This window comes from Benincasa hispida, chromosome 9 (assembly GCF_027475165.1).
Source record: "Benincasa hispida cultivar pf3 chromosome 9, pf3_genome.v1.1, whole genome shotgun sequence".
NCBI classification, from domain to species: domain Eukaryota; kingdom Viridiplantae; phylum Streptophyta; class Magnoliopsida; order Cucurbitales; family Cucurbitaceae; genus Benincasa; species Benincasa hispida.
The window spans coordinates 36,948,595-36,970,288 of NC_143486.1; the positions used below are offsets into that span (position 1 = coordinate 36,948,595).

General features: G+C 33.8%; 1 pseudogene; it reads left to right on the forward strand.

Annotated features, from left to right (window-relative positions):
• The first annotated feature begins 16,995 nt into the window (after positions 1–16,995).
• LOC150033782 (uncharacterized) lies at positions 16,996–21,420 on the forward strand (annotated as a pseudogene).
• The last annotated feature ends 274 nt before the right edge of the window (positions 21,421–21,694 follow it).

The following is a 21,694-nucleotide window of genomic DNA, read 5'->3' on the forward strand; positions in this document are numbered from 1 at the left end:
CTATGACCAAACCCCTCTTGGGCCAAGAGAGGGTGTGGCGCCACATTATTCAAGTCTTCGAATCAGCCCTTAAAGGAACAATTTATCTACTTACTCTGACATTAGGGAAGGAGTGAATTCTGTCTTGTGTAGTTGTGTTCCCAGCTCCCCCAATCAGACTAATCCCCAAGATGTTAGGCTTATTGAGTAGGTAATCTGGTCACTCTCACCCATACAAATCAAAGGACCACCTTCATAGGCAGGCATAACTCACTCAGGATCTAGCTCATGTCACCTATGATCATCTTGGTGAAATGTAAGTATCTACTGTTAACAACATTATATAATGAGACTATTCATTTTATGGTCCAGTCTTATACAAACTCTTTTATATAGAACACCTCCACTCACATGTCTCTACATAATGATTAGGATCAGATCATTTGTAGGACTTTTGTAACATCTACAAAGCAAGTCATATTCGTAGTATCATCCGAATAAGGTATCCAGTCTTATCCATCTATTACAGACCATTTAAGTTATCACTTAAATATGATCCACATGTATGTCTCTACATACATGTTTTACAGAAGATAACCTTGGCTGTTAGTTTATTGGTTTTGTGGGTTAATGCTACTAAATATCGAATAAAATATCTCATGTTTTATTAAATAAATAAATTTATTTGTACATTACAATTATAAACTACAAAACCCACGAGATTTAGGACATCAACTCCAACAATGTCCCACTTGTCTTAAAGCTAATGGGGGTGTACATCATAAAAGTCACACTGATATAAAAGTACACAAAAAATTAAACTAGGGCATAATACGTGCCCAATACAAAATCTTTCACTTGCCCTTGACTAAATATGGTATGTCTCGTAGACCCATACTCTGCAGATAACCCTCAAACACTTTAGCCGTAAGGGCCTTTGTAAATGGATCAACAACCTTGTGCTTTGAAGATATATGTGTGACAATCACGTCCCCTCGATGCACAATCTCCCGAATGAGATGATATTTCCACTCTATGTGTTTTCCGCGCTTGTGACTTCTATGCTCTCGGGAATTAGCCATAACATCATTATTATCACAATAAAAGGTGATGGGCTTAGACATGTCTAGAACCACTTCTAAATCAGTCAGGAATTTCCTGAGCCACACAGTTTCCTTAGCAGCTTCACAAAGCCGCCACGTACTCAGCCTCTATAATGGAGTCAGTAATGCACCCCTGCTTGGTGCTTCTCCAAACTACTGCCCCTTCGTTAAGAGTAAACATTAATCTTGATGTGGATTTTCTAGAATTCTTATTAGTCTGGAAATCCAAGTCCATGTATCCTATAAGGATCAAATCCTTAGAACCATATACAAGCATGTAGTCTCTCATTCTCCAAAGATACTTGAGGATATTCTTAATGAAGTTCCACTGATCAAATCCTGGATTAGACTGATATCTACTGATTATTCCCACTGTATAGCAGATGTCAAGTTTAGTACATGCATACATCAGTCTACCAACAACCAAAGCATAGGAGATCCGTCTCATTTCCTCAACCTATTGAGGTTTCTTAGGACGCTGTTCCTTAGAAAAAATAACTCTATTCCTGAAAGGGAGTAAACCCCTCTTGGAGTTCTGCATCAAAAACTTGACAAGCAGATTGTCAATGTACGATGCCTAAGACGGAGCTAGTGTTTTGTTCTTCCGATCTCTAAAAATTTAAATACCTAGAGCAAACTATATCTCTCCAAAATCTTTCATTTGGAATTGAGTTGCTAGCCAATTCTTAATTTCAGTTAGCATACCTACATCATTCCCAACGAGTAGGATATCGTCTACATACAACACAAGAAAAGCTCCTAAACTGTTGATGATTTTCTTGTAAACACAAGGCTCATTAACATTCTAATCAAAGTCATAACATTTGATCACGGTATCAATATTATATTCCAAGATTGAGAAGCTTTCTTCAATCCATAAATAGACCAATTAAACTTACAAACCTTTTTCTCTTGACCTTGGATTATGAATCCCTCAGACTGCTCCATATAAGTAGTCTCCCCAAGATTGTCATTTAGAAAAGCAGTCTCGACATCCATTTGTCAAATCTCAGTCATAATATGAGACAGTGGATAGAAGTATCCGGATAGAGTTCAACATGGCAACAGGTGAGAAAGTCTCCTCATAGTCAACTCCCTCAACTTGGGTATAACCCTTTGCCACAAGTCTAACCTTGAAGGTTTGCACCTTCCCATCAGCACCTTGTTTTCTCTTACAGATCCACTTGTAACCTATAGGTTTAACCCCATCAAGTTGATTTACAAGATCCCAAACTGAACCGAAGTACATAGACTCCATTTCGAGATCCATAACTTTGATCCATTCATATTTGTCAACATCCTTTTATAGAATAATGAATCCTCAACATCTTCATCATCTATGATAGCTAGGGCTTCTATTGAACCCATATAACGAATAGATGGGGTTCGTAACCCTCCCACTATGTCAAAGCTCCCTCAACGCTTGAGGTGGGTGTGACCTACTAGATGAACCAACTTTAACAACTCTTATTGAGGTGTGGGCTCTTCAACAATTCTTTTTTAAGCTTCAGTAGTTTCACTGGAAAATTCATTCAATGCAATTTTACTGTGGGGCTTATTCTCCCTTATGTGGTTCTCTTCTAAAAAAGTAGTATTTATCGACACAAACACCTTATTATCCTTATGATCATAGAAGTAACCACCTCTTGTTCCTTTAGGGTAACCTACAAATAGGCACAATTTTGAACGAGGTTTCAATTTCTTAAGATTTTCCTCAAGCACGTATGCTAGGCAACCTCAAATCTTGAAATGACATAAACTACCTTTACGATCATTCCATAATTCTAAAGGTGTTCCAACAACACTTTTGGAAGGAACACAGTTCAAAATATAAGCTGTAGTTTATACTCATAACCCCAAATCGAGTCAGGTAAGAAAGTATAACTCATCATAGACCGAACCATGTCTAGCAGGGTTCGATTCCTCCTTTCAGATACATCATTTTGTTGAGGTGTACTAGGTGCTGAGAGTTGGGATACAATTCCATGCTCTATCAAATAGTCTTGGAATTTTAACTCCAAATATTCTCCACCTTGATCAGATCAAAATGTTTTAATCATTTTATTTAATGCATTTTCAACCTCAACTTGTACTCCTTGAAATTTTCAAGGGCTTCAGACTTATGTTGTATTTAATAAACATACCCATATCCAAAATAATCATCAGTAAAAGTGATGAAATACTCAAACCCTTCTCTTGCCTTAATATTCATCGGACCATATAGGTTCTAAAGGTTCTTTGGCCCTGTGATCTTTTCCAGTAAAGATCTTTTAGTCATTTTGCCTTCAAGACATGACTCACATACAGGTAAAGAATTTTCTTCTAACTTGCTTAGAAGTCCATTCTTGACCAGCCTCTCAATTCTATTGAGATTTATGTGTCCTAAGCTTAGGTGCCAAAGATGAACATTTTCTTGAGGAGAAATTTTCAGTCTTTTATTTTGAGTTATCGCAGTTTTAAATAGTTCAGTATTAAGGACAAGTTTAGTTGCCAACAGTCTTAACACATAAAGATTGCCTTCTAGCTTAGCAGAACAAAGTTCTATACCATTCTTAAAAATATACACTTTATTTAAAGAAAAATGTATAGGATAATTTTGTTCAATTAAACACTTTATAAAAATTAAGTTCCTCTTTAAATCAGGAACTATATATACATTGTCCAACAAAATATAAATTTTCTGTAAAGTAAGCCAAAGTCCTCCCATTGCCCTAGCTGAGTCAACATGCCTAGTTCTAACACACACATTTTCATCTCCCTAGCCTCCAGTCATCGCCAGGAACTAATTTCCTAAAATGAAGAATAAACATGGTTAGTGTCGCCTGAATCTATTATCCAGACTGAATCATAATTCTCCACTAAACAAGTCTCTTAAACAAGTTAATCACATTTACCTTGCTTGGCCTTCTTCTTTTCTTCCAAGTATTTGGGACAATTCCTCTTTCAATGTTCCTCCTGGTGCAATGGAAACAGATTCCCTTTGCAATCTTAGCCTTCTTGCTCTTTTGGGCAGCAGCTGGTGGGCTAGCTTTCCCTTTTCCACCTTTCTTCTTCTTCCACTTTTTGGTGCTGAAAAAGGAAGGCATAGACTTAGTTCCCAAGGTCAAACCTCTAAAGAAATTTTTAGAGGATGAAACAACATTTGCCTCTCCCTTTTGTTTCTTGGCTTTCATCAAAGACTGAAAAGTCTGTAGCTTGTTGAGCAAGGTGGTTAGGTTGTAGTTAATCTTGTTTATAACAACATTGCTACGGAACTGCAAGAAACTTTTAGGTAAAGTTTCCAGGATGAAGCTAACCTGACTGGCCTCATTGATGACAGACCTATTCATCTCCATCACGTTAAAGTGGACCATCATGTTGAGAACATGTTCTCAAACAGATGTCCCTTCTTACACACGAGTATTGAAGATGTATTTAAGAGCGTCATACCTGAGCTAAGCAGATAGTTGTTCGACATCCCTTGTAAGGATTCCATAATCTCACAGGCAGTGATCATGGGCTCATGCTTCTTGGCCAAGACTTCAGAAAGGCTTGCCAAGATATACGCTCAGGCCTTTTCATTTGTTCGTATCCAATGCTCGTATGCCTTCCAAAAATTTTGATAGTCCGAATCAATAAGCACTATAATTACATTTAATTTGAGTTCCAAAAGAATGCAACATAACAATTTATCAAAGTAAAAGGGTTTCAGAATTGATACCTTTGATGAATCTTCCAAATTCAAGCTTTTCTCCTTGAGTTTCAGCTTCAAATTAATAATAGACCACCAAGAGTATCTTCTCTACTATTCTCAGCCTTGGTTTGAGAGATGGAGAGTTTTTTTTTTTTTCAGAATTTCCAAAATTCCAACAATCTCATCTTCAACCTAACAAATTCTCGGCTTTTATGTAACTAATACATGCAAGCATGATGGATTTTAGTTAATGCCACTTCAAATGCACTTATTGAAGAGCTAGGTGTTAGATTGGATAAGGTGGCACCAAGATTGGAATTTTCCACTAACAAAAGTGGATTTTTCCACTAAATCAAAATTGATTTTAATTCCATTTGATTTAATTCAAATTAATCAAATATTAAATTCAATTTCTTAGATTGAATTTGAAAAATGAAAATAAATTTGATTTTAATTAATTAAATAATAATTTAATATCAAATATTAAATTAATCAAACACCTAATTTTAAACATGAATCCTATTCATGTAATCAATATTTAAATAATATAAACTCCCCATTTTTTTTAATTTAGAAAAAATTAAACGTTAATTATATCGAATATAATTATCCAAATCCTTCTTTGAAATTGAACAATTCAAATTCAAACCCTAATTTGCAATTTGAACACTTCAAATTGAGAACTTTAATTTTAATTTTGAACAATTCAAAATCACTTAATTCACTAATTCAAGGTGTTCATTTTTTACGAGCTAGTAGAGGGACCTTATGAACCTATAGATCATGAGCTCCAACGATTTGAGATTAATTGGCTAAACTCTTTAGACCGAATTAATCAATATTCGTTAACTACCAAGGCACACCATTATAGCTCGATAGTTGCACTCTCCTCATCGTAGATGTATTTTTGTCCACTTGATTTAACTATAAGCAGTAAGTCAACTCTTCACAAGTTGTTCATAATAACGGTTGAGTCAAATGTTGTTTTACCCCCCGAAATTACATCTTGCTCCTTAAGTTTTACTAATCATCTAATGAATAATTGGTTTGTGATCCCATCATTAAACCAAATCTCTCTTGGGCCAATGAGAGGGTGAGGCCCCTTGTTCAAGACTTGGATTCAACACTTAAGAGAACAACCTTTCTCCTATCCCTAAATTAGGTAGGTGTGAATTCCGTCTTGTACCCTATGTGAAGGAAATCGGACATGAGGATTTCCATGAGCAGCGGAATGATCGTTCCAAATTTCATTCGTATATGAACATTAACAATTATAGTCAAGAAATGGAAACAGACAGACTAGCATGCTTTACTATACAATCAAAGGAAAGAATACACATACCTTTGAAGACTCATCTTCAACACCCTTGATCATGAACGCTCGAATAGCAAAACGACAATCACGAACGCTCGAACAGGCTCCAAGACTGCAACCCCAATGCTTGAACAATATGAATGCTATATTGCACGATCTACAACAATCTCGAACACAACGATCACTCAGATCACGAATACAACGAACGACCTCCAATAAACTCAACTATGTCGAGTTGAGTACGATACCACCACAATGGCTAATGTGGTATTCTCGATGTGAGAATCCAGAAGTGTGGGCTTTGTGTGGACTTAGTTAGAGGAAGAGACCGGAGGAAGAACAATCTTGTAAACGATTGAACAAGTGGGAGATGGCAAAGGTCTATCGCATAGAGATTCCCAATCGTTTAACAAATTCACTACAATTGTTTAGCTAAAGGCCAACTGATTGTACTATCGTATAGATCCACTCCACGATCGTCTAGTCTCTCTTTAGCTGTCGTTTAGTAAATCTTATTTACTTGACAGCCTCCATGATAACTTTCCGAGAATAAAAACTCTCAAATCAACAACCAAAATGTATGAACTCAACCCATGTGAAATAGCTTAAACAATGAAATGAAAGGCTATACTTATACTAAATTTAGGAAAACATTTTTCCTTTTATCTCACAGTTACCATGAAACCACCAATAACCTCCCACTCAATTGTATTAGAGAAAAAGAGATTATCCAATAATTCATATTATTATAAATATACATGATAACCAACTTACCATAGTATAATTATAACCTATAGTTTTAATATTTTATCTCATGAAACATATAAACCATAACTCTTTCTCTATTTCATGGTACTTAATGTAAATCTCATTTATATTAACCCTCCACTTGATGTATGTCATACATCACACCGACCATATCATATATAATCAAATTACCTCTTGTCAATTTGAACATTTCAAATCAACAACAAGAACTGATTCTTAACTTGATTCCATTGAGCTACCAAAAGGACCTTATGAACCTGTAGCTCGAAGCTCTAATGGTACGGAAATAACTAACTAAACTCTTTAGTCACGGGATCCACCATCCTTTAACTGCCAGACACTTCACTAAAGACTGACAGTTGAACTCTCCGTACTACAGATATATTATGTGTCCATATCAACCAATCAACAGTGCGATAACCCTTCACAAATCGCTCGTAAGTACAGCTCGGCCAATAACCGTTATGCCCATGTAGTTACATCTAACTCCTTAAGTACCACTGATCCCTCTAATGAACATAAGTTATAGGCCTACTATGATTGAGTCCCTTCTTCCAAAGAGAAGCTGTGGTCACTATATTCAAGCCCCAGAATTAGTCCTTAAGGGAGCAATCTATCTACTTACCCCAGCTTCGGAGAAGGAGTAAATTCCATCTTGTGTAACTGAGTTCCTAGCTCCTAAATTAGACAAGTCCTAAAAAAGGTAGGTATGTTGAGTTGGCAATTTGGCCACTCTCACCCATACTAATCAAAGGACCGCCCTCAAAAGTAGGAGTTCCCAAAATACTCAAGATTGAGGTCATGTCACCTATGGCAATTTGGAGCTTTGTTTATTAGATATGAGTAAATGCCAGAATGAAATAACTCTTTATTTTATTTATAATAATGTATAAATTACAAACAACAAGACTCCGGGAGAATTAGGATACCAATCCCAACACTATGTCCCCAACTATTTACTAGGTCTTACCTTGAAATGGGAGGCTCATTGAGCCAACGGTGTTGAGCCAACCCTCACCTGTGTTAATCTAAGGATAATCCCGAATAAATAGGAGTTCATAGTTAGCTCAGGATTAAGGTCAAGTTACCTAGGTCATATATTCGAAACAGTTAGTCTTAAACAGTAAACAACATTATAAAGTAAAAGTGACTTATTTCTTGGTCCGATCTTATGCAAACTCATTTCATAAGATGCCTCCACTTCTCATGTCTCTATATGAATGATTCAGGATCACATCGTCTGTACTATCTACAAAGCGAGCCACATCCGATAGTGTTACCAGGATAAGGTACTCAACCTTATTCGTATACTATAGATCGTTTTGGCTATTTACTCGAACTTGACATCTTTATGTCTCCATATAAAGTTCAAGTATTCATATAACAGCTATGGATCTTAGTTTATTGGATTTAATCTTTAGAAGTACAATGTACATATTCAATAACAACTTTATTGAATAAAATGTCAAATAACATCTTTATTGATAAGTGAAAATTTTTAACTTTACAAACTGTGAGTTTAGGACGTACAACCCAACAGTACCGGAGGACATTCCTCCACCGGGACAAATCTTAGGTCATCGATGATTAGAATTGTGTTAATCATGGATTTCCAGATGATGTAATTATTGCCTGTTAACTTATCGTCGACGAGCATGTTTAAAGTAGCGGAAGTCGTTTTGTAAATTTGTTGAAACATACAATTTATTTATATTAATATTCAAGCATTACCCATTTGGAAAAACCAATCAAATTTAGCAAAATAATTTAATGCACCCTATGTGACATCTATTTTGCAATGATGTTTCAATAAGGCAAGGTAAAAGTCACCATAGGGTGATCAGGTACCCCTTTACTGAATGAGACCATATTGACCAATATACAAAACAACTCCTTATTATTGTAACTATTAGTCATCATTGTTCGGTTAAAAAACTATTAACTAGCTTAGCATTTTCTTATAAGTGTAACCCCTTATTTTAGATTCTAGAGTTTTGCCCTAATGAGCCAACTGTAGAGAAAAACCAATTGGAGCAAAAACTAAAGCATTCCTATCCATTTCTGGAGTATTAGTAAAGAGTCATGTAAATGTCACCCGTAGGGGGACAAAAGCTAAGGTGCCTCTGTAGGGATTAGATTACGCAGTGGAAGCGTTTCGATGAGGAACACCTTGCATCCTGCTATTTGATTTTACATTAAACAAAATCGTTACACTAAAAAAAATAAAATAAACATGTAAATGAGCATGCTTATAGGAAAGGATTATAATGATTCTTACCTGTGTAGATTCCCTAATGCTACGAACAGGTCTCTCCAAGGTTCCAATGAATGAATCTCCAAACGGTCTTGATCATGAACAACTCTTGAACGATCTCGAACATACCACGAGAGTGACCTCCAAACGGTCTTGATCATGAACAACTATTGAATGATCTCGAACATACCTCGAGAGTGACCTCGTTATTCTCTTAGAATTCCAATAGAGGATAGGTGGTATCTAAATATTGGGAGAGGGAGAGGAGAATAGTGTTTTCAGACAGTAAAGAGGCTCAGAGAAAATTCTGTACAATAACACTAAGGAGTTTTGTATTGTCAGAGTTTCTTTACAATGAGACTGTATTGTATGTTTTGCAAAGGGCCATAGGAAGGTTTTTATATAAGTAAGGTTAAAGCTTTTCTCTAATATATTTTTCTTTTCCTAATATATATTTTCTTTTCCTATAATTAATTAAATAAGTGTTATTTAATTAATTAGCCCAATTAAATAACACTTATTTAATTTTAATATGCACAATAATTAAATAACCAATTATACATTAAACCCAATTTAATGTATATATTTAATTATCATATATATCGCATGTATATGTGCAGTACCTCTCTATTAATTAATTCTTTATGAATCTAATTCACGTGAATTAATTAATTTGAATCTTATTCAAATATTATTTTCCAATTTAATTATAAATTATATCCGTAATTAATTATATATTAATCACATTAATATATAGTTTCCTCAAATCAATTTAAACAATTTAAATTATCCTTTTTCCTCTAGTGAGCTAACGAGGGGACCTGGTGGACCTGTAGATTAGAAGCTTCAACTATATGAGATTAATTGGCTAAACTTATTAACCAAATTAATCAATATTCGTTAATTGTGGGTACACTCTACTAAAGACCCACGACTGCACTCTTCTCACTACAGATATATTTTTGTGTTCAGAATATAAGCCAATACTAGAAAGTTAGTCATTCAAGAGTGTTCGTAACACCAACTAGGTTAAATTATCGTTTTACCCTTGGGTTACCTTTGAGTCCTTAAGTACTAGTGCTTCTCTAATGAACAACTTGTTTATGGTCCAACCAATAAACAAAAACCTCTTTCAAGCCAATGAAAGGGTAAAACCCTTTGTTAAAGTCCTGAAGACACCACGTATGGGAACACTCATCTACTTACCCTCGAGGAGGAAAGGAGTGAATTCCATTTTGTATTATTATGTTCCCAGCTCCCCACTCAGTCTCATCCCCAAAATGGTAGGCATATTGGGTTGTCGAACTGGCCACCCACACCCATGCAAATCAAATGACAATCCCTCGTGAACAAGAGTTCATAATATACTCGGGATTAAGACTAAGTCGCTTAGGTCATTCTATTGAAATAGAAACCTGACTAGTCAATGGTGTTGCATTTAGTGGTTACTATTTCACGGTCCAGTCTTATTCAAACTCATTGCATAGGATACCTCCACTCGCTATCACTTAAACAAATGTGTTGGATCATTACGTTTATATAAAAAATAAGATTGGTCGTATCCATAATATTATCAGGATAAGGTACCAAACCTTATCCCTATACTATAGACCCTTTAGGCTGTATCTTGAACATTGATTCCTGTATGTCTCCACATACAGTTCAAGATTTATAAGACAACCCTGGATGTTATTTTATTGGATTTAGAGTTATTAAGACAAAATAGACAATAATACAAGCAATAATATTTATTGACTTAACATCCATAACTCTTTATTGATGACGATCAATTAATCATTTACTATCTACGAGTTTTAGGGCATAAAAACCCAACAGCCTCGAGGCCAAGCATGAAAATATACTACAAATTAATGAGAGAGACTGTGGATGTATTGACACACATCCCGCTCCCACTTATTACAAACACTCTCTCCATTCACCTTGATATTGACCTTTATTTATGATCTCTAGGCCTTCCCGCTATGAGTCCCAGTGCAAAAGCATAAGCCTCTTTTCCCGTTCGTGACCTATAGCCAATTAAAAGAAAATGAAACTAGGTCGTAATGCATGACTACTTAACAGATGGATTCACTGCAAATACTAGCTTGGCTCATACAAAAACCACACACAAAAGAAAAGGTGCCTCGAGACCGAGTATAGATTTCATGGTGTGAACCTTGAGGGAGAAATGTGAAAAGGAAAAATGAAGTATCATATACCTCATTTTCCTCCCACTGAGTGTTTATTTAAGGTTAATTTAACTTAGAAAAATACGGGTAATTATTTTATTAAGTGATTGTTTAAACTTTCCCAAAAAGTAACACTTACTTTGGATAGTTAAATAACTTTGATTAATGTTCATGAAATATTTTAATAAAATTTAATCAATAATTGCATGCTTTTAGCAAATCTATCTAATTCACCTTTCCAGGTCAGTTTCCAGGTATGAGTGTTCCATTCCCATCAACTAATATATCTTAGCCTAGACAAAACTAGCCTTAAACAAAAGATCCCTTATAGATATGTTTATTACAAATTTAATCTTTTAATTAAAACCAATTTAATTCTATTAAACTGATTAAAAGATTAAATAAATTTCAAATCACATTAAAAATTTTGTGATCTTAGGTCTATGTGAATCATATTTTAAAACTATTTAAAAAAATGATTTAAACCTAAGTTTGCATGCAATTTTGAATTATTGATTTTAATTTCTAGTTTCATTTAATTATAAGAATTACAAAATAAATGAAACAAATAAAAACCATACATTGCATTGAATGACATACTTAATAAAATTATAACAATTATAAGCTTATCTAAAGTAATGTCATGCATCGTTCAATCCCTATTTCATTACTAAACATACATAACATTTATATACTAAAGTAATAAAATAATTAGTAACATACATACATCCATACATCCAAACTATATATTATAACCCTTATAATATAAATGATGCATGATTATGTTATTAATGCATGCAAGCATATATTATAACACTTATATTATATGATGCATGAGTATGCTATAAAAATAAATCATGCAGCAATATATATAACATTTATAATATAAATGATGCATGGATAATGCATAACCTATTGTGGGATTTTACTATATGACCTACATTATGACATATATAAATAAAATTAAACCATATATCAAATACATATTTTAAACAACAATTTATTGACTTGGATTGAACTCTTAAGTAATTAATTAAATTAATATAACCTTTATATTAATTCAATTAATGGAAAAACTAACTATTACAAATAATAGGCAAACCGGTTCAAAATAGGTGAATCGGGATCTTGAACTATATGAACCAAATTGCCCAGCACCCGAGTCACCCATGAATCGCTTGAACCAAACAAACCAGATATGAAATAGCTGAACCACGAACCGAATCGCGTGCAAACCATAAAAATCTTTCCATCTCGGAGCGTTGCAACATTGTGACCTAGCATTGCAATGCTACAGAAAATTTTTCCGTTTCGCCCTTCATAGTGTTATAATGAGACTATTCATTTCATGGTCCGGTCTTATACAAACTCTTTTGTATAGAACACCCCGGATCACATGTCTCTACATGAATGATCAGGATCAGATTATTTATAACACTTTACAACAATTGTAACATCTATAAAGCGAGTAGTATTCAGTTTGATTCTTCAATCTATCTTTCATGGATATTCTGACAAATTAAGCTATGATGGTTTGATTGATTTCTTTGATCGACCCTAATTTGTAATCTTTAGGTAGTTAATCACCTAAAGGCACAGATTAAGTAAGTTTGTGAAGTTACATTGGGATCCCATTTAATAACATTACTTTCTAACCTAGATTGATCTCGCTTAAATATTTAATTAGACGATGGAAATCGATTGTTTGGGTTAGTGTTTCCCTTAATCTTAATGCTTGTTGATTTGTTGATTAGTACAGGATTCTAACTAATTCTTTGAATTAACTCGTTCTTAAGGACTACTGGTTAGGATTCTAATCGAGTAGGCCAAGTTTTAATTGGAAATTCTCGCATTGATTTTTTTGAATAAATCCATGATAGAATCGAAAAGGAATCGAAAAAATGAAGTCAACCCGAGCTAGGTGTTTTGTTCGACTGATTGTTTTTGCACAAAATTCACTCAACTCACTCCGCACATTTTAATTCACTCACACACTTTAATTTTCATGCAAAATAAATCATCTTCACAAACCCCCCGGTTACTTCCTATAATTTTTTAAATTGAGAAATCTAAACCAGCTCTCTATGGATCGACCCCGGACTTTCCACTTGTACTACTGGTTAGTATGAGTTGCTCGTTTGGAGATTTATAAATTTTATTTGGTCAGCAAGGGTTTATAAGCGACGATAGCCCTCGTGCGTTCGACCAGACCCCCTCCCCTCCCCCCCCTCCCATTTTCAGATCCCAGAGGTGCGCTTCAACACGCTATTGAAAGAAAAGACAATTGTTGAAGATTAACCTAAGAAACCCTATCCATTGCTAGAGTTTGCGTTGTTTCGACCCCTATAATGAGACCCTCCAAGAGATGGTCGCTCTAGAACGACATGTAGGCGGACCATAGGAATCTCATGGTGCAACCTAATGGTAGAGATTGTGGGATATATTGACACGCATCCCTCTCTCAGTTACTATGAATACTTCCCCATTCACCTTGTTATTGACCCATGCAAACACCTTCCAAAGAGAGGTCGTGCCCAAGGTGGCATGAAGCCGAGCATGGATCTCACGGTGTAAACTTTTGGGATATGAGAGCTGAAATTTGATATATCATATTTACCAACATTCTCCTACTAAAGTATTATAATATTTTATTAGGATTTTATTATACTTAGTTAAAACCCCGACTAATGAATTTTTATAAGTCATTTAAATTTGCTCAATATAACATTTAATATTGAATAATTTAACAATACTTGATTTCATTTATTAAACTTTTTTAATAAAATCAATTAATTACATGCTTATAAAATATTTTCCCAATTCTTTCCCAATTCACCTTCTAGGTCGGTTCCAAAATGGATGTGTTATGTTTCCATTAGCTTAAATACCCCTTCTTAGATAGAACTTTCCTTAGACAACGGTCCCTTATAGTCAATTATTTTATAAATTTAATCTTTTATTCAAATTCATTTTAATCATATTAAAACAAAATTTAAAAAAAAAAAAGATTAACCTATTCCTAATCCCATTAGAAATAACATAAGTCAATGTTAAACAATTTAAAATTAATTGAACATATGTTTGCATGCAATCTAGATTATATATTTCGATCTATTTCATTAATACTATAACTCTTTATAAATTAATGAACTATTAAATCTTTGAAAAACTTCAAGCATTCACTACATCATTCCACTATTTATTAGAACAATTTTAATATATAATATGATGCATGGACATGCTTAGATTAATCATACATCACTAACATAACACTTATATTATGATGCATGAGCAAGCTAATTCAATCATACATCTATAAAATATAATCCTTTATATTTAGTTATGATGCATGTACATGTTTATCCTAAGGTGGGTATTCTTGATCTTTATGACATAAAATACGTAATATGAATTAAAAAAATAATTTAAAACATACAACCAATGCACAATTAAATTAAACAACAAAAATTGGATCGATTTTCGCACCCTAATGCAAAATTAATCAATTAAATTAATATAACTATTATATTAATTTAATTAATTAAAAAATTCAAATGAAAATTAGGTTAAAACATAGTTTCAGCCGAACTGCACGCGCTGCATCTCTCCGTCAAGAATTCGACTGCATTGCAACGCTACGACTGTTGCTCAACACCACTGCCTTTCAGTGTTGCAACGTTGCGATAGCAGCGTTGCGATGTCGATTGGCAAAACAATGTTCTGCATGATTTCAGCTCCAAACTTGCCTTGAACACCTCTGTTTGATCCTGATCTCTTCAGAAACCATTGCTCTATCAATTGATACGGACTTATAGACTCGGAGCATGAATTAAAAAGCCCAAAAATACAACAGGCCCTCACAATTTAATCAAATTAAAAAGTAATCTAGAGCCAAAGTTGAAAACATCCAATTTTGCAAACCAACATTCAAACATTCATAATGTAGAATAGAAACCCACCTTTAGATGATTTTGTTTCGAAAAAATACGAAGAACGTGAATGCAAGGAATTGGTTCTGATGCTAATTGAAGGGATCGAATCTTGCAGCGAAAGTGTTGTGTTAGAATGCCTTGCATCCCACAATTTGAATTTGACAATAAACAAAATCATTATACTAAACAGAATGTATAAACATGTAAATTAGCATGCATTAGGGAAAAATTAGAACGATTCTTACATTTGTAGATTCCCTAATGTCACGAACAAGCCTCTCCAAGGTTCCAACAAAAGGTTCTCCAAACGGTCTTGATCGCAAACAATTCCTTAAGTAATCTCAAACACCACCATGATAGTAACCTCATTATTCTCTGAGATTCTACTAGAAGGATAAGTGGTATCCAACTATTGGGAGAGGGAGAGGAGAATAAGGTTTTGGGGAGTAGAAAACCTTAGAGAAAATTCTACACAATAACACTAGGGAATTGGTATTGTTAGAGTTTCTCTGCAATGAGAGTTGTGTATTCAATGCATTTCCAAAGGGCCATGGGGAGGTAGAGAAGGGCCAAATACCTTTCCCAATATATTTTCCTTTTCTATAATTAATTAAATAAAATTTATTTAATTGATTAGCCCATTTAATTAAATAACGCTTATTTAATCAATTAGCCCAATTTAATAACACTTATTTAATTAGCACAACTAAATAACTAATTTAATTTGCACAATTAAATAAATTTTATTTAATTTTAATTTGCACAATAATTAAATAACTACTTATACATTAAACTTGATTCAATGTATACATTTAATTATCATATACATCTCATGTATATGTACAAAACCTCTCAATTAATTAATTCTTTGTGAACCTAATTCACTTGAATTAACTAATTTGAATCTTATTCAAATATTGCTCTCCAATTTAATTATAGATCATATCCACAATTAATTATATATTAATCACATTAATATATATAGTTTTCTTAAATTAATTTGAACAATTCAAACCATCCCTCTTAAGTATCCTCTAGAGAGCTAACGAAGGGACTTGGTGGACCTGTAGATCAGAAGCTCCATCGGTATGAGATAATTAACTAAACTCATTAACCAAATTAATCAATATTCATTAACTGTGAGTACACACCATTAAAGACCCACAGTTGCACTCTTTTAACTATAGATATATTTATATATCCATGGATATAGACAAATACTAGCAAGTTAGTCATTCAGAAGTGTTCGTAACTCCAACTGGGTCAAATTATCGTTTTACTCTTGGGTTACCTTTGGCTCCTTAAGTACTAGTGTTCCTCTAATGAACAACCTTTTTATGGTCCAACCAATAAATAGACACCCCTCTCGGGTCAATTAGAGGGTAGGGCCCTTTGTTCAAGTCTCGGAGATACCACTTAAGGGAACATTCATCTATTTACCCTCAAGGAGAGAAAAAGTAAATTCCATCTTGTATTATTATATTCCTAGCTTTCCATTTGATTTTGTCCCCAAAATGGTAGGCATATTGGGTCTGCGAACTGGCCACCCTTACCCATGAAAATCAAAGGACAATCCCTCGTGAAGAGGAGTTCATAATATACTTATTCGTACTCGAAACAATGTCGTTAATTCGACTCTAACCGAAACAAAAATATTTATAAATCACGAAAACCTACATCTTATACTAACAAGTAGTATAAGTGGTAAGTATGAGGTCGATCCATAAGGAAGCTTAAGTTTAATATTTTCTTAAGCTAAATTCAACTATGAAAGCGATAAAAATGGGGGTTTTGATAAAGCAAGGAACATACTTAAAATTAAATGATATAGAATAAATGTAAACAAGAATTGGTCAATCTCATTTCTAGTTCAAGTTAGAAATTATTTACAAATTCTATCATTGATTTCTACGAATTAATTATGCAAACGAATTGTGTGCATACAACTATTTGCTTGATTCGACCAACCTAGACTCTACAAAGGCGGACAACTAGCGAAAAATCTAATCAAGAAATTGTTCACTAGAAGAAATTCGGGCTTTAATGTCGGTTTAAAAAAAACGGATCTTTAATGTCGGTTTTAAACCGATATTGAAGATGGGCTTTAATGTCGGTTTGGTGTAATTTTTATTATTTTTCTTATTTTATTAAATAATAAGATCCTATATCCGATTTTTGCACGCCGCCTTCTTCTCTCTTACACCCAAACCCTATCTCGTTCGCCCGTCCTTCACCCTTCTTCGCTCATCCGTCGATCTCCTTCACGTCGTGCCCGTGTCCGTCGATCTCCTTCACGCCCTACCCTTGTCCGTGAATCTGTTTAGCAAATATAAAATATAGAAAACAGAGGGAGTCAGAGGAACAACAACATTCTGCTAAGATTTCTAAGTTTTTTTGTTGAACAGCCCCATCATCATCATCCTCCTTCTTTTGTTCTTCCTTTGTTTGTACCTGCTGATTCCTCCAAAACTTCCAACATCTTGTCAACATTTCCTGATTCAACTTTTTCTACATTACCCAGTGAGCCTTTTCACTTCTTTATTTCTCTGAATTAAATCATATTTTCTTAACTAATTTCTCCTGATATATTTTAGTTGGTTTGATTACATATTTTTCATACTTGCCAACTACTTGTGATGATTTAATACATCACAAGTAGTTTATTAGTTAAATCATTTTTGGACAATGTTTACAGAAACTTAGATACTAATGTCTGCATGAGAAGTTATAACTGCATGAGAAGTTATAAGTTTACCAAATAAACGACAAGTATCTAAGTTTCTAAGTTTAATGCTTTTCTCATCACAAGTACTAATGCTTTTCTGATTTAATACATCTCAACAATAAACGACATCTGCACAATGAATTAAATCATTTTTCATGTTTACAGAAACTTAGATACTCATTGCCTAATGGTATGTTTTGGACAATGTTTCATATTTGCCAACTACTTGTGATGTATGCCCACCGGCTAGACCAAAAGCATTTATCTTTTGCATCAAATAAACATGTTGTTGCTTATGTTTTTGAACTAATACATTGTGATGTTTGGGGACTACATCATGTTGCTTCTCATGCTAGTTATCGTTGTTTTGTATTCATTGTTAGCTTTTCTTGAAGTATTTATAGAAAGAGTCTTAACTTTAAGGACATGGTTTATTGTGATATTTGTTTGGATTGATGGAATTTGGAACTTTGCTAAGTTTTTGTTTTTTGGCTTTTCTTTTCATCGATAGGAACTGAGTCCTTGATATTGACTCATACAAAACACGGTCTAAGGACACAGTTTATTGTGATATTTGTTTGGATTGATATTTGTTTTGATTTAATACTTGATTTTGAGTAAAGTTTTTCATTTGTTAGGTTCAAGTTTGACGTGTAAGACTAAATTTTGATTCTTGGGGATTTGGAAGGAAGATAGGAAGATTGCATTGGACGTGTTTTAAGAAGGTTGACAAGTGGAGAAGGTGCACTCAACACAAAAAGGACTTCATAACAACATTAATAACAAGGACAAGGTAATATTTATAAGATGCTTATCTTAAAAGTCTATTTGTTCTAAATTTGTTGATGTTGCATATTTTACAATCATAATTTTATGCTTTTAAATTTTCACTTGTTATTTATTATTTTTTTTTTGTAGATTAAGTTGTATATTTTACAATCATGGATAAGTCATGGATGAAAATGAATAGAATGTTAGCTAAGTATGGTTTAGGGGTCGAGATGTTTATTAAAAATGGTCTACAACATTCAAATATACCGAATGTCATGAGTTGTCCATGTTTGAGGTATGTTAATGCAAAGACTCTAGATGTGAACAAAATAAGAGAACACTTATTTTTTAATGGTATAGATCAAAGTTATCAGATATGGATTTTTCACGGTGAATCATTACCGATTAAGAGAAACAATGAAAATGTGTCTACTAGTGAAAGAGACGAAGTTGATGAGGATGATGTTGATGTTGATGACACAATTGGAATGTTTAAGGCTGCATACAATAACTATTTTAGTGGAAAATCCAATAATTTTGAAGAATTATCAAATGATGTGAAGAAACCATTGTACCCAAATTGTAAAACTTTTTCCAAAATATCTACATTGGTAAAGTTATATAACTTAAAAGCTAAATTTGGATGGAGCGATCAGAGTTTCACTAAGTTGTTGGAATTAATTCATGACATATTACCTAGTCCTAATGAAATTCCAACTTCTACTTATGAAGCAAAAAAAATGTTGGATACTCTTGGAATGAAGTACGAGAAGATTCATGCATGTAGAAATGATTGTTGCTTGTTTAGAAAAGAACTCTCTTATGCAATTGTATGCCCCATTTGTGATACGTAAAGATGGAAGCTTCAAAAAAATTTAAACGAAAGGGCTAAGAATATCCCAACAAAAGTCATGTGGTATTTCTCCCCAATTCCAAGATTTGAAATAATGTTTCGAAGTAAAGAAACAGCCAGTTTATTGACGTGACATGGTAAAAAAAAAAAAAAAGAAACATATGGTTTATTAAAACATCCCAAAGATGCCCTATCGTGGAAAAAAAATAGACAATTTGTGGCCAGAGTTTGGGTCAGAACCTAGAAATCTTCGTCTTGCTCTTTCGACAGATGCGGTAAATCCACATGGAGATCTTAGTAGTAAATATAGTTGTTGGCCAGTGATGTTAGTGACGTACAATCTACCTCCATGGTTATGCATGAAGCGAAAATTTTTTATGTTGACTACACTAATATCTGGTCCTAAACAACCGGGAAATGACATTGATGTTTATTTAGCTCCGTTAGTAGATGACTTGAAAAAACTTTGGAAAGATGGGATAGGATGTTACGATGCATATGAAGAACAACGTTTCATGCTTAAAGCCATTTTATTATGGACTATTAATGATTTTCCTACGTATGGTAACTTGTGTGGTTGTATGGTTAAAGGATATCATGCATGTCCAATTTGTGGAGAGAATACTTCATCCACTTATTTATCAAAATGGAAGAGGATGGCATATCTCGGGCATCGCAAGTTTTTACCCTGCCATCTCTATATAGGAAACAAAAGAAAGCTTTTAATGGCACACAAGAATTAGAATTTGGTCGAGAACCATTGAGTAGGGAAGAAATTCTTGCAGAAACAAGTAAGTATCAATATTCATTTGGTAAGAAAAGTATCAAAGAAAAGAAAAGTGGAGATAGCACTTCAACTTATTGGAAGAAAAAATCTATTCTTTTCGAGTTAGAATACTGGAAGTATCTTGACGTGCGACATTGTTTTGACGTGATGCACATTGAAAAGAATGTATGTGCAAATCTTATTGGCACATTGCTTGATATTCCTGGTAAAACAAATGATGGAATAAAGACTTGATTAGATTTGGTGGAACTGAACATTAGATCAGAGTTAGCCCCTCAAGTAGGAGAGAAAAAAGTCTTTTTACCTCCCGCATGTTATACATTAACACAAGCTGCGAAATTGAGCTTTTGTAAGGTACTATCATAAATTAAAGTACCTGAAGGCTATTCATCGAACATTCAAAGTTTAGTGTCGCTCACAGATTTGAAACTTTACGGACTTAAGTCGCATGACCATCACGTTCTTATGCAACAATTATTACCGATAGCCATTCGTGATATTTTACCCAAACATGTAAGACTTGCAATTACTCACCTATGCTTCTTCTTTAATGTTATATGTTGCAAGGCAATCAATTCATCTCAGTTAAAGGGTATGCAAGAGGATATCGTTGTCACTTTATGCCTCTTAGAGAAGTATTTTCCTCCATCATTCTTCATAATAATGGTACACCTTATAGTGCATCTCGTAAGAGAAGTTGAGTTTTGTGGACCTGTTTATTTGATGTGGATGTATCCTTTTGAATGATACTTGAAAGTGTTGAAAACTTATGTACAAAATAGAAATCGACCAGAAGGATGTGTTAGAAAAAATTATATTGTTGAAGAGACTATAGAGTTTTGTTCTAAATTCGTATCTGGTGTTAATTCTATTGGGCTAAACTCATCAACAAAGAAAGCGAATTCAAACATTAATAGAGCATTGTCAACTGCTTCTTTTATTAGATCGAGTAAGGATGAATTGGATCAAAATCATCTTTATGTCATTCAAAATGTAAATGATGTGCTTCCTTACGTCGAATATGTAGATCTCCATCTTATTCTCGTTTTAGGTTACTTGATTATTAAATAATCTACTAACTTTGTCATTTATAATAGGCAACATAAGTATTTTGTCTAAGCTCAATTTTGGTAAAAATAAAAGTAGAAAGTGGCCTCAAGAAGAGCATAATTGTACATTCGTTGTCCACATGGGTAATCTCTAGAGACCTACTATTTGATGTGTAATTAAATGTTAACTACTAAAATATTATGAAATATATCGTAGGTTGCACTAGCTCTCAAAGTTCCCAAAAATTCCATATCGCCTTCTCTGAGATGGATAGCTAATGGACCTTGTCCAAATG